Source organism: Geotrypetes seraphini, chromosome 13 (genome assembly GCF_902459505.1).
Source record: "Geotrypetes seraphini chromosome 13, aGeoSer1.1, whole genome shotgun sequence".
Classification (NCBI taxonomy): domain Eukaryota; kingdom Metazoa; phylum Chordata; class Amphibia; order Gymnophiona; family Dermophiidae; genus Geotrypetes; species Geotrypetes seraphini.
In genome coordinates, this window is record NC_047096.1 from 65,170,383 (window position 1) to 65,184,675 (window position 14,293).

Consider the following 14,293-nt stretch of genomic DNA (forward strand, 5'->3'; position numbering starts at 1 on the left):
TCCCTTGTTTTTCTTTAAAAAATTTGTTGATATATAGCAATATGTCTCCTCTTTAGTGGGCTTGTAAAGGATTGTCTTTTTTGTTGATGTGTTTTATTGAAAATTTGTATGATAACCTTTTTTCTTTTGATATCTTTATGATATTGTAAAGTTTTAAATGCAATAAAAAAAAAAAAAAAAAGATGAAGCAACCAGCAAACAACTCACAGTTACCACCTGATATCCACACAGACATCTAATAAATAAACTGAGCGCCTTCGGGATGGGTCCGAAATGATGGGTTTGGTCAGGAACTGGTTGAGTGGAAGACGACAGAGGGTAGTGATCAATGGAGATCACTCTGAGGAAAGGGATGTTACCAGTGGTGTGCCTCAAGGTTCTGTTCTTGGGCCTGTTCTTTTTAACATTTTTATAAGCGATATTGCTGAAGGGTTGTCGGGTAACATTTGCCTCTTTGCGGATGATACCAAAATCTGAAACAGACAACCTGGATGGTGTGAATAACATGAAGAAAGATCTAGCGAAGAGTGAAGAATGGTCTGAAATTTGACAGCTAAAATTTAATGCTAAGAAATGCAAGGTCATGCATTTGGGCTGCAAAAACTCAAAGGAACGGTCCAATTTACAGGGTGAAGAACTTATGTGCACTCAAGCATGATGGAGTGAATAAGTCCAAAGAAAGACTGTTGAACTCTAGATATTTCACAAAATTCTTTATTCCTTAATTCAACATACATGGACTCGACATGCGCATGTTTCGGCCCAAATGGCCTGCTTCAGGAGTCTTCACAGTTGGGCAAATCAGAACATTCTATTTCCATATCATAGGTAATGTCATTATCTACCATTTCATAAGAAGAGCCGGGCTTGGGTGTGATTGTATGTGATGATCTTAAGGTGGCCAAACAGGTTGAAAAGGTGAAGGCAAAAGCTAGAAGGATGCTAGGGTGCATAGGAAGAGGTATGGCCAGTAGGGAAAAGGAGGTATTGATGCCTCTGTATAAGACTCTGGTGAGACCTCATTTAGAATATTGTGTACAGTTCTGGAGACCGCACCTTCAAAAAGATATAAAAAGGATGGAGTCAGTCCAGAGGAAGGCTACTAAAATGGTACATGGTCTTCGCTATAAGGCGTATGGGGACAGACTTAAAGATCTCAATATGTATACTTTGGAGGAAAGGTGGGAGAGGGGAGATATGACAGAGATGTTTAAATGCCTACGTGGCATAAATACGCATGAGTTGAGTCTCTTTCATTTGAAAGGAAGCTCTGGAATTAGAGGTGATAGGCTCTGTTGTAATCTAAGGAAATACTTTTTTTTACAGAAAGGGTGGTAAGATGCGTTGAACAGTCTCCTGGAAGAGGTGGTGGAGACAGAAATGGTGTTTGAAATTCAAGTGTGGGATAGGTACGTGGGATCTCTTAGAGAGAGGAAGAGACAATAGTTACTGCTGATGGGCAGACTGGATGGGCTATTTGGCCTTTATCTGCCATCATGTTTCTATTTCTGTTTTCAGGCTATCAGAGACATTGTGCCTATGTTTAAAAAAACAAGTTTCTATTGATTTTGTAACTCTTTCCCCCCAAACATTCATTACAAAAGCCATTACTTGATCTCAGAATTGTAAAACTTTGGGACATAACTACTAGATATGTAAAAAGAAGTGTCCTGCCCCCATCACGGCCTTTGGTGCCATTGTGTGCTTCACTTCCTGGTTTGCCTGGGCATGCGCGTACCAGCTGTGCTTACCACCAAACTCTTCAGCCCATGTGCCAGACACATTCCACCTCTTAATTTCCCCAATGCTCAACTGTATTAGTGCACATATAATTTGTATGCTATTAGTTTTGAGCATTGAAAAGTTTTTTCTATGCTGTTCCCACCATATTTTCCAGCATTGGCCGATCAGTTCTATGTACGACTGGTGAACTGTGAAGGGGGGGGGGGGGCTGCAGACCTCTGAGCTGTGTCAGCTGACCATGCATCTGAGCTGTGTCAGCTGGCCATACATCATTCAATTTTTGTTTATCATTTTCCCTACCCCAAGACATGGATCACAGATAACAATAAGAACAGTAAATACCATGACAATCAGTGCCAGTGCATAGAGCTATGAGGATAGATAAGGTCTGTGAAGCTTATCCAGCTACTGTCCATTAATTTCATATCAGTTTTGCTGCCACAGACCCCAGTTCTTCTCTGTGGCGATGGTGATGTTCAAGATGCAGGCTTTATTTAAGAATATACAATTTGATAATCCACATAAAATATATCTAGGACCCAAACCATCGGGAGCCAACACGGTCCATGTTTTGACAATGCTGTCTTCCTCAGGGGTCCTATAAATGAAAAGTTAATGAGTGTAATCTTGCAGTATTTAATGTACGCATTCCTATATCTGCGAGTGTAGTGGATATGATTAATTTATAAAGTGACTGGTGCAGAAAATATATATATAATATGTAAATAATAATGACAGAACATAAATAAATATGTGTTAACAGGTGCTATGTGACAAGTGGAAGTGGATAAATAGGGAGCCAACCAAAAATGCCAAAGTTTAAACAAATGAGGAACTTTAAAATAAGAGTCAAAGGCGGAGGAATAGTGAACCAACCAAGGTGCCAAAAGTGTAATAAGCGCTTCTGATACACTGATAAATCACCCACAATGCAAAAATGGAAAATAGGCTGTTATTGAATTAACACCAGATTCTTTTCTCCCCTCCCTGCCCCCTCCATCTTGTTTTGTACCATCCACTTAGGTTTTATGCCTTTTCTACGCTGAGAACATGGCTCCCATTATAATCTTGGATTCAATACAATTAATTTATTTAATTCGTTTTCTATCCCATCCTCCCCAAAGAGCCCAGGACAAGTTATAGGTCAACAGGTGGGAGAGTGTGGCACAGTGGTTAAAGCTACAGCCTCAGCACCCTGAGGTTGTGGGTTCAAACCCACGCAGCTCCTTCTGACCCTGGGCAAGTCACTTAATCCCCCATTGCCCCAGGTACGTTAGATAGATTGTCAGCCCATCGGGACAGAGAGGGAAAACTGCTTGAGGACCTGAATAAATGCATGTAAACCGTTCTGAGCTCCCCTGGGAGAACAGTATAGAAAGAAAAAAAACCCCCAAAAACATAAGCAATATACAGTTATCAGGTTACAATTTGCCATAGGTATAGTACAAGTTTTTATCCTAACTAGACACATACTAGGGATCTAATATCAATATCCATAATATACAGTTTACAGGTTAAATTAATCATCGTTACATTTCAAGATGTTTCAATACAAGTTTTATCCTAACGTGACATATACCGAGGATCTAGTAACAATATACATTTATTTTTGATCCATTGGTCATGGTGAGAGAATTTGGTGAAGAGGTGTGTTTTTATTGTTTTCCTAAAGTTGAAGAGTCCTTCAAGGGATCTGATCTATGGGGCAGTTGATTCCAGTATGAAGTGGGAGTGGGAACATTGTTTGGCAGTTTGCAGTTGAAGGGCACGACCAGGGGGAGTTTTGAGGTGTGTTTCACCCTGGGAGTGAAGGGACCTTTTTTGGCAAGTATGGAAGAAGCTTGGTCGTCACGTAGCCCAGCGCCATGTCGTGTAAACGAAGACACAACTTTTGGATACGGGCAGCAACTGAGCCAACGGCAGAGCCTGGGGGACAGGGTCATGGGGATGGAGGTTCTTTAGAAGATGATTGCTGCATTTTGCACACGCTGGAGACAAAAGTCCCACTCTTACACATAAGGCCCCCAACACAGGTTCTCCATCCTTTCTAGCTTCTCCAATACTCCTGCGAGAACTCTTCACTTGTTGCACGATGCACAGCTCCATGCTCTTCCTGTTTGCTTTACAAATCTTGCCTCTACCATCCAGAGTGTGGTGGGGGTTTTTATACAGCCCACTCCCCCTTCTGAAATTCTATGCCTTTGGCATTACATACTGAGCCCTTTTCCCCAAATTTAGGAAACTACTCTGAACATTCCTCTTTGCAAAGGCCTATGATGAATGAACTGAGGCCTGTGAAGCCTGTGGATAGACTCTGGTATCTATGTTCTATTTTTATTCCATATCCCTCTTTTTACTGTCTCAAATGACCTTCCTTTCTTTTCCATTGGTTTGTTATATACACTGTCTTGTTATTTACTAAGGAAAGGCGATATTATAAAAGTTGAACAAACCATAGACTATGTTACACAAATATACATATTTGATTCTATCAATAAAGGAAGGAGTTTTCCAAAGATAACCTCAAAGGCACTGAGCAGGAAGAAATGAGATCTGAAATAAGGTTACCATATGGTTCTAGAAAAAAGAGGATGGATTATGACATCCGGGTTTTACTTCCATTGGAAGTAAAATCCAAATGTCTCTATCAATCCTTCTTATTTCCATTGCTTTCAATGGAACTAAAACCCAGATGTCTCAATCCATCCTCCTTTTTCTGGAGTCATAAGGTAACCCTAGTCTGAAAGCTGTTGGGGTACAGCCTGGGCCTTTCACATAGAAGATACAGTGTCTGATCAGCGGTGTACCAAGGGGGGGGCAGTGGGAGTGGTCTGCTCTAGGTACAGACCATGAGGGGGTGCGCCTGGGTCGGCGTCATGGTCCGGTTTGCTGCTCTGCCGGCATTGGGCCTTCCTCTCGGTTGGGTCCTGCCTTTGCAGATATGGGAAGTAGGCTGGACTTGCAAAGAGGAAGGCCCGATGCTAAAAGAGCAGTGAGTTAAGGCTGCTGACAAAGAGAGAGCTCACATACCTATGGGCCTTTCTTCTAAAGCAGCAGCAGTGGCGGTGAACAGGCTTCTTATGGCCAAGCCCACAGGGGCCTTCCCTCTGCCACATCACTGATGACATCACTAATGATGCAGCAGAGAGAAGCCCTGGCGAAGCAGGCCACAAACAGCCTGTTTAGCACTGCTTCTAATGGTCAACCACCACTGCTGCTGCTGCTGCTATTAGAGGCCCAAAGGAATGTCAAATCTCACGGTAGTGGGGTCGGTCAGGTCTAGAGGTGATGAACAGGGGATGGGAGGGAGGGATGGATGGATGGAAAACTGCTATACATGGGGATTGGAGGGAGGGAGGGAGGGATGGAAAGCTGCTGCACATAGGGAGAGAGAGAATAATTGTTGGACATAGGCTGGATAAGAGGAAGCAAGATGCAACAAAGAGATAGAAAGGGGTGAGAGGGAGAAGTCCTGCATATGGTGGAGGGGAGGGAGACATGCATGGAGAAGTGAGAAGAAATATTGGACCTAGGGTAGAGGGGAGGTTGAGATGGTACATAGGGAGAGAGAAAGAAATGCTGCACATGATAATGGAGGGGACAAAGGGAGAGATGCTGCATGGAGGGGATTAAGGTTTGGATTACAACATGTCAGATTTGAAATGTGTATCCTCCCAGGGCTGTTGTTTATTTGTTTACACCACAGCGCCGACATAGGGTTGGAGAAGTTGTAACCCTATGTAATGTTATAGTGTAACACTGTGAATGTTAAATTGTATCCTGTTCTGAGCTGTTTGGAGAGGATGGGCTATATAAATACATAAAATTAATAAAAATATTGTTTTTATATTGGGGGATGTTAAAAAATGATCGGCCCCGGGTGTCACATATCTTAGGTACACCACTGCTGAATGGTTCGCCTCTGCTACCTACAGAGGATGTTTTTCCTGATAATCTGGACTGCTCTGTTTGGTAGTGTTTATAGGCTACACACTTTTGCACACTTCGAACAGGTGATGGCAGCACTTCTGCCTGTGACTGGGAATGTGGCAGCTGCATTAGTGAGTGTGAGATGGGCCAGGAGGCATGGCGATGTTTGTTCTTTCGGACATCACGGCTCAGGAAGTGGTAGCACTTCCCTATCAAGCTAGCAGCAGTAAAAATAGCTTTAATAACTGAAGTGGGCAGAATACTCCTGCAGTAATTACCATGGTCTGATTTGCGTCAGCAGGGTGAATAAGAAGTAAACAAAATCCACTTGGTCTGAGATTGTGAGGAAGGGGCTGGAGAGAGGAAGGAGAATGGGCATGGTTTGGCAGAGTTAGAGGAGGGCAGACACTGAGCACAGCAGGACTGGCCACATGTAAGAGTAGAGCAGGGGTTCTTAACCTGGAGTCTGTGGATGGGTTTCAGGGGGGTCCGTGAGTGTCAGATAACAATTAGCATTTATATTCACTATACATAAGAACAGGTTAAGATAATGCGAGAGTAGTAGTAGATCTGTTTTAATTTGCACAAGAGGATTGTATTTCAGAGTCATAAGAAGTGGCCATTACTTTTTGCATAAAAAAGAGTGTCTTTTTTAGATTGTTTATTTTAAACTTTAATAATACTTTATGTATGTCATATATGTATGAGACAATCAAATCTTGATAAATATAGTACATTATATTCATTGAAAGCAAAGTTCTGTTTATGTGAATATTTCTGGGGAAGGGGGTCCATAGCTTTCATCAAATTTTTAAAGGGGTCCGTGACTCAAATAAGGTTAAGAATCTCTGCTCTAGAGTCTAGGCCTAAAGACTTTAGTTCTGCCAGAATTGAAATAAGCTATAAAAATTTTAAAGATTCATTTGTTTCAAGAACATATCTTGTGTTGCCTGTATTTTTGCTGATTTCTTGCTCTCTCTTTCACACATACATGTTCACACATACACAAATATACTGTGCCACACTTTCACAAGAGATAATGATGTCACAAATAAGTGAAGGCAGTGCTGCTTTAGTTTAAAGGGGTGTATATTTCAAAAACGGAGGAAAAAGCCTCAGACAAATGCCCTCCCACCACCACAATGGTGGATAAAGGTGGTTGGGTGGTAACCTCATTGGCAGAAAACCTCCATTGCACTCCCTATTAAGTAAACTATAAGCAGGGCTGTCTCTGCAAATGATAGATGAAAAAAACTTTCAACTTATCTATGATCGGTACACACTCTCTCTCTTACACATTCTATATAATAAAACGCTAGCCGCGCATGCGCACTCAGACCTGCGTGATCTGTAATCCCTGATCCGTGATCTGTAGGTCCATGGCCAGAGTGCGTATGCGGCGGCTAGACAAAGCGGGAGAAACAGATTCGAGCGCTGTGGCCGACTCAGGATGGGAGGATGCGCTGCAGCAAAGTGCTGCACAGGTACTGGAGGGGGAGAGACATATCACTTCTGCACATACTGCCACAAACCTCCCTCCAGTGTTGGTAGCCGCAGCACGTTAAACAGGCTGCTTCGCGACTTTCTCCTAGGGTGCATAAGGTCCTTGGGCTGGCCTTGGTGGTCATCCTATATAATAAAACGCTAGCCGCACATGGGCACTCCTGCCTGCGTGCTTCCGTGATCCGTAGGTCCATGGCAGGCAGGAGAGCGGATGGCGGTTAGGGCCCACACTGGAGCGCTGTGGCCAACCCAGGATCGTGGGAGGATGCGCCGCGCAAAGTGCTGCACACGTACTGGAGGGGGAGGGACATACCGGTTCTGCACATACCGGCACAAACCTCCCTCCAGCGTTGGCAGCCGCAGCACGCTAAACAGGCTGCTTCGGGCTTTCTCCTGTAGTTGAGTCCCTCTGCCGCGTCACTGATGATGTCATCAATGACGCGACAGAGATACTCAACGGCAGAAGAAAGCCGAAGCAGCCTGTTTAGCGTGCTGCGGCTGACAACGCTGGAGGGAGGTTTGATATTAAAGTCATCTTGCTGGGAGGGTCGCAGAGTCAGCGGGGGTTGGGCTGGGAGGGGAGAGAAGCGTCTGCCTCGGGTGCTTCAGGCAGCAGCAGCGTTTACAATTCGCTGCTGTTGCTGGCTTCAGGCCTTCCTCTCTGGCCGGTCCTGCCTACTTCCTGTTTTCATGAAGACAGGACCGGCCAGAGAGAAAGACCTGAAGCCAGCAACAGCAATGAATTGTGAATGCTGCTGCTGACCAATGAAGTAGTTAAATGAGGAAAGGGAGCAGAGGGGGAGAGAATGGCTTGGAGGGAAGGAGGAAGGTATGCCAAACCAAGGGAAAAGGAAGGAGGAGATGGAGAGAGGCCATATGGAACAGAGAGAGAGAGGGCGGACACTGGATGGAAAGAGAAGAGAGGGGCAAGACAGAGGGTGAACAGTAGATGGAAGGGGTAGAGAGAGGGAGACACACCGAATGGAAGTGTGGAGGACAGGGGGAGCAGACGTTGGAAGGAACTAGGGAGGAGAAAGAAAAAAGGCCACATGCAGGATTGAGGGAAGAGGATAGAGTTAGAAATAAAGATAGACAGACAGGGGGCCAGGGAAAGACACAGACAGAAAGAATGACAGCGTCCAAGGAGTGAGAGACAAATTAAAAAAAACAAAACAGACAGACAGACATCTACTCTAGCACCCGTTAATGTAAATAACCTAGTAGTAAATAATATAGTAACACTCCAAACAAACTTGTCCCCGCACTCATTTTCTGAGTGGTCAGTTACGGATGAGAAAGCTGGAAACTATGGAAACAAGACAGAAAGAAGATTGACTCATTTGAGCTTTGGTGCTAAAGAAGGATTTTAGACGTCCTGTGGACCACCAGAAGAACTAACAAACCGATTCTGGAAGAGATCAAACCAGCTATCACTCAAAGCCCAAATAATGAAGTTATGACTGCCTTATTTTGGCCACACCGTCAGAAGAGGGAGATCACTGGAGAAGGACATCATGTTTGGGAAGATCAAAGGAACCAGGCAAAGAGGGCAACCTGCAATCAGATTGCTGAACACACTGAAAACAACCATGGAGATGATGTTTGAGGACCTTTCCGGACTGGTACAAAACCAATTTCTTTTTAGATCCGCAGTTCATCAAGTCACTAGACTCGAACATGAGTTGATGGCACCTAACAACAACATCTCTCTGTGAATCTGAAAGACAGCAGCAGAACAGTAAACGAAGAAGACATTGCTGTTCCCTGATCAATCCAGCTGTTAATACTCCTAGGCACTAGCGTCCACCCATCCCCTCTCCTTTCTCCTGTCTCCCTTCAACCCCTGCACTCTGATTTCCTGATCTAATTTTGCTCTCTCCATTCCTCGTCTCCTCCCCCTATCCTGGATGGTAGGAAGACAACTGCTGCCAGTTCACACTTGAATTTCAGCCATTTTTCTACCCCCAAAGATTTTTCACTCTGGGTAGCTGCCCTTCTCACCTAATTTTAGTTATCCTGGATGACGTAGCACCAAGTTGGGGGTAGGGGAGTTGGCATGCTGCCCTTTGGAGTCAGTCTACAAGCAGGTGAGCCCAAAAGGAAAGGAAGAGATTCAGCTCACACCTTCTTCAGGACTAGGGTCAAGGTGAGTTACGTTCAGGTCCTGAGGCAATAAAGGGTTAAGTGACTTGCCCAGGATCACAAAAAGCTGCAGTGGGATGTCCTTGGTTTTCTACCTGATGTTCTAACCATTAAGCTACTCTGAACATGTTTTCCTGGGACACTGTTTTATCCATTGACTGCCTTGTCCATAACTCTGGCTGCAAAATAGAGACTGGAGTCAGCTTAAGTTCTATCACCCTCTCCAAAAATAAAAAGGAGGGAAGGGAACAACCAGAAACCACAACCAACAAGTTTGTACAAGGCTCTGCCTCTTTCCTACATTCTGATTTTCATTGTTTCTCTCTTCTTAATCTGTCCCTTTTTCTCTCTCTTCTTTCCACTTTCTCCAGCTTTGTTTACCACTTTTCTGTTTGAATTTAATCCATGCAAGAAAACACAGGAAGATGGTTGGGGGGGGGGGGGGGATATAGAGGGAAGATATCAAACTTCTTAGACATAAGATTGAAGACAAAGTTTTATTTTATTTTTCTTTCCAGCTTATGATTTATCTTTAATCTTATCTATTGTTTTGCCTTTTGTCTTTGTTTAGTTCTATTTCTATCATTTAAATTTCTCCTGAATTCTACTGTTCAACGGCTCCCCCTTCTGCTTCTATTCCTTTCTCTCCTCTCTTCTACCTTCCAAAGTATTTAGATCAATGCTGTCTTGTTAAAATGTTTATTTTATTTTTATTTTTCCTCTAACTCTACTTTTCACTTCTCTATTACCCTCCAGGTACTTTAGTTAGATTGTGAGCCTTCGGGACAGTAAGGGAATTTTTCAAGTACCTTTCTTATTTCTAATCTTAATGTATATTTTCTGTAAACCGCTTAGAACCTAACGGATGTAGCGGTATATAAGAAATAAATTACATTACATAAATTACATTACATTACATAATTTTATCTCCTCAAACACTCTGAGGAATATTCACAAGACTTCTGATATGTTGTGTTCCTATGTTCCCCTTTTATGAGTAAACCTATCCTTAATTCTCTTCAATACCAGCCACACTCAAAGTCTCAAATGCCATAAAATTCTCCTTTAGTCCTAATCTAATGTCCTCTTCTCTTCCCATTTCTTCTTCCAGCTCTAAATCTTTCTTCTTATATGTTTTCAGGATGATTGTTTTGGCTTGTGAATGTTACCCACAGTGTTGGGCAAGTTACTGTGTAAAAGTCATATATTAAAGTTATTTGTTATTGCAAGAAAAATGTCACCAATTACAATTACTAGTTACTTGCTTAATGAAAGTAATATGTTAAGTTATTGTGAAAGTAATATGTTACTTTTAGTTACTTTTTAATTCTTGGATATAAACAGTTATTCAACATTACATAAACATAATTCTAGCAGTTGGAAAATCCATCCATATCAAAGAAAACTTCTAAACAGAAAGTGATTGAGTCTTCAAATAAAGGGATCCAATACAATTAGAGATATTTTCAGTCAACTCAAGGGGAAAAACCCCCACCATGAAAATAATTAGCTGCATATTTGATTTCCCAGCTAAAATCAACAGTTGATTGAACATGCTTGAGTACCTGAAATTAAAATGCTTAGACAACCTCCACTAATAATAATAACTAATAATAATAGTTATAGTTCTATTTCTTTGCTAGCTTTGACTCAATTTCATCATTCTCAGGTTTATGGCTTACCAAACACAACTTGCATTTAACAAGAATATTTTTTTTTTGTTTACTATATCAAACAATTTGGCATAAACAGAGTGCTTAAATGTCAAAGACCCAGCCATCTTTGTTATTACTTCATGTTGCACACTTGAACGATTTCACTCAAAAGGAATTTTGGTGGAAACCAGAAGCAGCCCAATAATGGGCCTAGAAAAGCAAAGATAACTCAGATGGGTCTCGCTGGAGGCCCTAAATATGTTTACCCTAGAGCAGGGTAGGCAATTCAGGTTTTCAGGATATCCACAATGAAAATGTATGAGATGGATTTGCATGCACTGCCTCCTGGAGATGCAAATCTATCTCATGCATATTTATTGTGGATATCCTGAGAACCGAGAGGGTGGTTGATGCCTGGAATGCACTCCCGAGGGAGGTGGTGAAGAGAAAAATGGTGACAGAGTTCAAAAAAGCATGAGATGAACACAGAGGATCCCTAATCAGAAAATAATGGCATATACTGAAGAACTAAGGCCAGTACTGGGCAGACTTGCATGGTCTGTGTCCCGTATATGGCCATTCATTTGATGATGGGCTGGGGAGGGCTTTGACAGCTGGGAAATTAAAAAAGGTATGAGGGAGATCACATGACGAGGTGAGCAGAGCGGACGTGTTTCAGCTCTGCTCCTCGGCTCCGCTTCCCATCACTACTTACTGCGTCGTATTATCTGCATTTTCGGGGCTGGAAAAAATCCCAACCTCTGTGCGCTGCTTTAGCTGAGAAGAAGCTCTGCTTTTTATTCTTGTATCTGGCTATTCTGAAGATATTTCACAATGGAGTTTGGAAGGTATTTCACTTTCCACTTCCTTGGATTTTGTACTGTCTTGCCTTCACTTGGGCGTGCTGCCTTGCCTTAGACCAACATTGTCCACCCTGTTCCTGAGGCCTTTTCCGCTTTATTATTCAATGTTGTGGAGCGGGGAAAGGCTCTATGTGTTTGGGCCTCTTCTGCAAGTAACTCTGGACTTCCTTCCTTAAAGACTTGGCTGTTAGCTTGTTCCGACTCTTCTTATTCTTACTGGCCTGTTGGGGGGCCCTGGGAGTTGTGCCTGCGCATTCTCGGACCCACTTTGGGCCTTGCACAGGTGATTGGTGGGGTGGGGTGGGGCCCTATGCGTTACTGTGAATCTCCCCAGTGCTTGCACTAGTTTCATGGGAGTTGTGCCCATGTGGTTTGTGTAGGGTATTGGGGTTGGGTTGTTGGGGTTTGGGCTTGAGTGGGGAGGAGTTCTTGGCTTGGGTTTGGGGGGTGGTATTCTCTTGTTTTCCTCTGGTTTTCTTTTTAATGTTTTTTTCTTCTTTACATTGAATTATCATAAGTCTCAGGCTCTTCTTTTCCAGAGATTAGGGCTTCCTGGGTGGGTCCCTTCCCTTTACAGTGGGCGGAAGACTATATTAAATATTTAGGGTTCTTAATTCCTAACCACCTTTCTCGATTGTATTCTCTCAATGTCCAGCCTTTGTTGCAAGATACTGCTGTGAAGTTAAATCTTTGGCGAGCGTACCCTCTTTCCTTGTTTGGTAGAATTCATTTGTTTAATATGATTTTAGCGCCTAAATGGCTGTACACTTTCCAACTCCTACTCCTATTTTTGAGGGTCAGGGATGAGAGGAAATTGCGATGGTATCTCTAGACCTATCTGTAGCTGGGAAAGAGGGCACAGCTCCCTTACACAATTATTGGTACCCCAGTCTCTATGGAGGGCCTAGGCCTTGTGAATGTTAAACTTTTTACTGTTGCTTGTGCTATGAGGCATGCCAGTGACTGGTTTCGCTCAGCTGGAGACTTTACTAATACCAACCTTGAACTCTGCATTTCAGTTGTTACCTCCATGCCATGGGCTTGCGTCCCCCGCCTATTGCCACGCTGTCTCTTCTGCTTCCTACGGCTGTTGCTGCATGGAGATGGGCTTTACAACGCCACCACTTCTCAGCTAAGGCTTCCCCGTACCTTGCTATCAGACACAACCCGCACTTTCCAGTGGGTACTTCCTCTCCGGATTTTCTGCGCTGGACACGGAAAGGCATCCAGAATCTTTTTCAGGTGCTCACGGAGGAGGGCAGGATGATGCCCTTTGTGGACTTGCAATGGGAATTCTCTCTTTCTCCCCAGGATATTTTTCCTTACCTACAACTTGGCAATTACATCAGGAGTCTTTGTGGGACTGATCTGACTGAAGACGTTCAGGAGGAGCTGGGATCTCTTTTCACCTTGCAGACCCAGAACAAGGTTCCTCTGAGTTACCACCATAGAGTGCTCTCAGACTCCTCTCCTACCCAGGGATATCGAGCGTATGCAGCAGCGTGGTAGTCCGACCTCTCTATCACCTTGCCAGAGGCTACCTTTAAGACCTTTGTTCTTGCAATTCATAAGGTTACGGTTAATGTAACCTGCTGGGAGCTTCAATATAAATTTGCACTTCACCTCCATATGTCTCTCCGCAGGGCGCACTTGGCTGGGATAGCTCCGACCTCCAGCTGTCCTAAGTGTGGCTGTCGTGAGACCACTTTAGGTCACGTGCTCTGGCTGTGCCCTCCAGTGCAGCACTTCTGGGACCTGTTGTTGTGGACCCTCTCCTCCCTTTGGAAGTGTGGCATAAAGTTGGAGGCATTGATTTTGTTTGATGTTTTCTCTCTGCAATCTCTCACACCAAAGGGTTACCCGGCTTTTCTTCAACGGGCGATACTTCAAGGAAAAAAGGCTATTCTGATGTTTTGGCTGGAGTAGCGGTCTCCTACTCTTCAACAATGGCGGCAGCACATGCCTGCCTTACTGAAAATGGAACACACCCAGCTGCGCTCCTTAGAGTCTCCAGCAAGCAGGCGGTTCCTGCGTATTTAGGGACCCTTTTGGAATACCTTCTCCCCCATCGCGAGGAGTAGACTTTTGAACTGCTAAAATGTTGTGAGAGTCAAGCAATGTACTTTTTGCTGTTATGCTCCCTCCTGCCTACTATTTTTCTTCTTTCCTTTTGCTCACTTGCCTTGTTTTTTGATGTGGAGGTGGGGTTTGGTGGTTGAAAATGAAAATTGTTTGAGCTTGCTATTTACTATTTTTGCTATTCCGATTGGATATGCTGGTTCTTGTGTTGGTAGTGCTTGTTTACCTTTGCTCAATAAATAAGATTTAAACATAAAAAAGGTACGAGGGAAGTCAAGGGGTGTGCATGCATGACAAGGAGAGGAGTGGGTGAGGGGGGCAGAGAGGAGAAGGGGTGCCATGCCCTTATGAAGACCACGCCCAGGGTGGACCACACAC

The 14,293-nt window shown here is 43.6% G+C and overlaps 1 long non-coding RNA gene across 1 annotated transcript; it reads left to right on the forward strand.

Moving 5' to 3' along the window:
- Window positions 1-720: 720 nt before the first annotated feature.
- Window positions 721-13,897, forward strand: LOC117347246. Its single transcript, XR_004536756.1, has 3 exons — window positions 721-828; window positions 1,327-1,409; window positions 12,856-13,897. It is a non-coding gene; the product is annotated as an uncharacterized LOC117347246 (long non-coding RNA).
- Window positions 13,898-14,293: the final 396 nt, after the last annotated feature.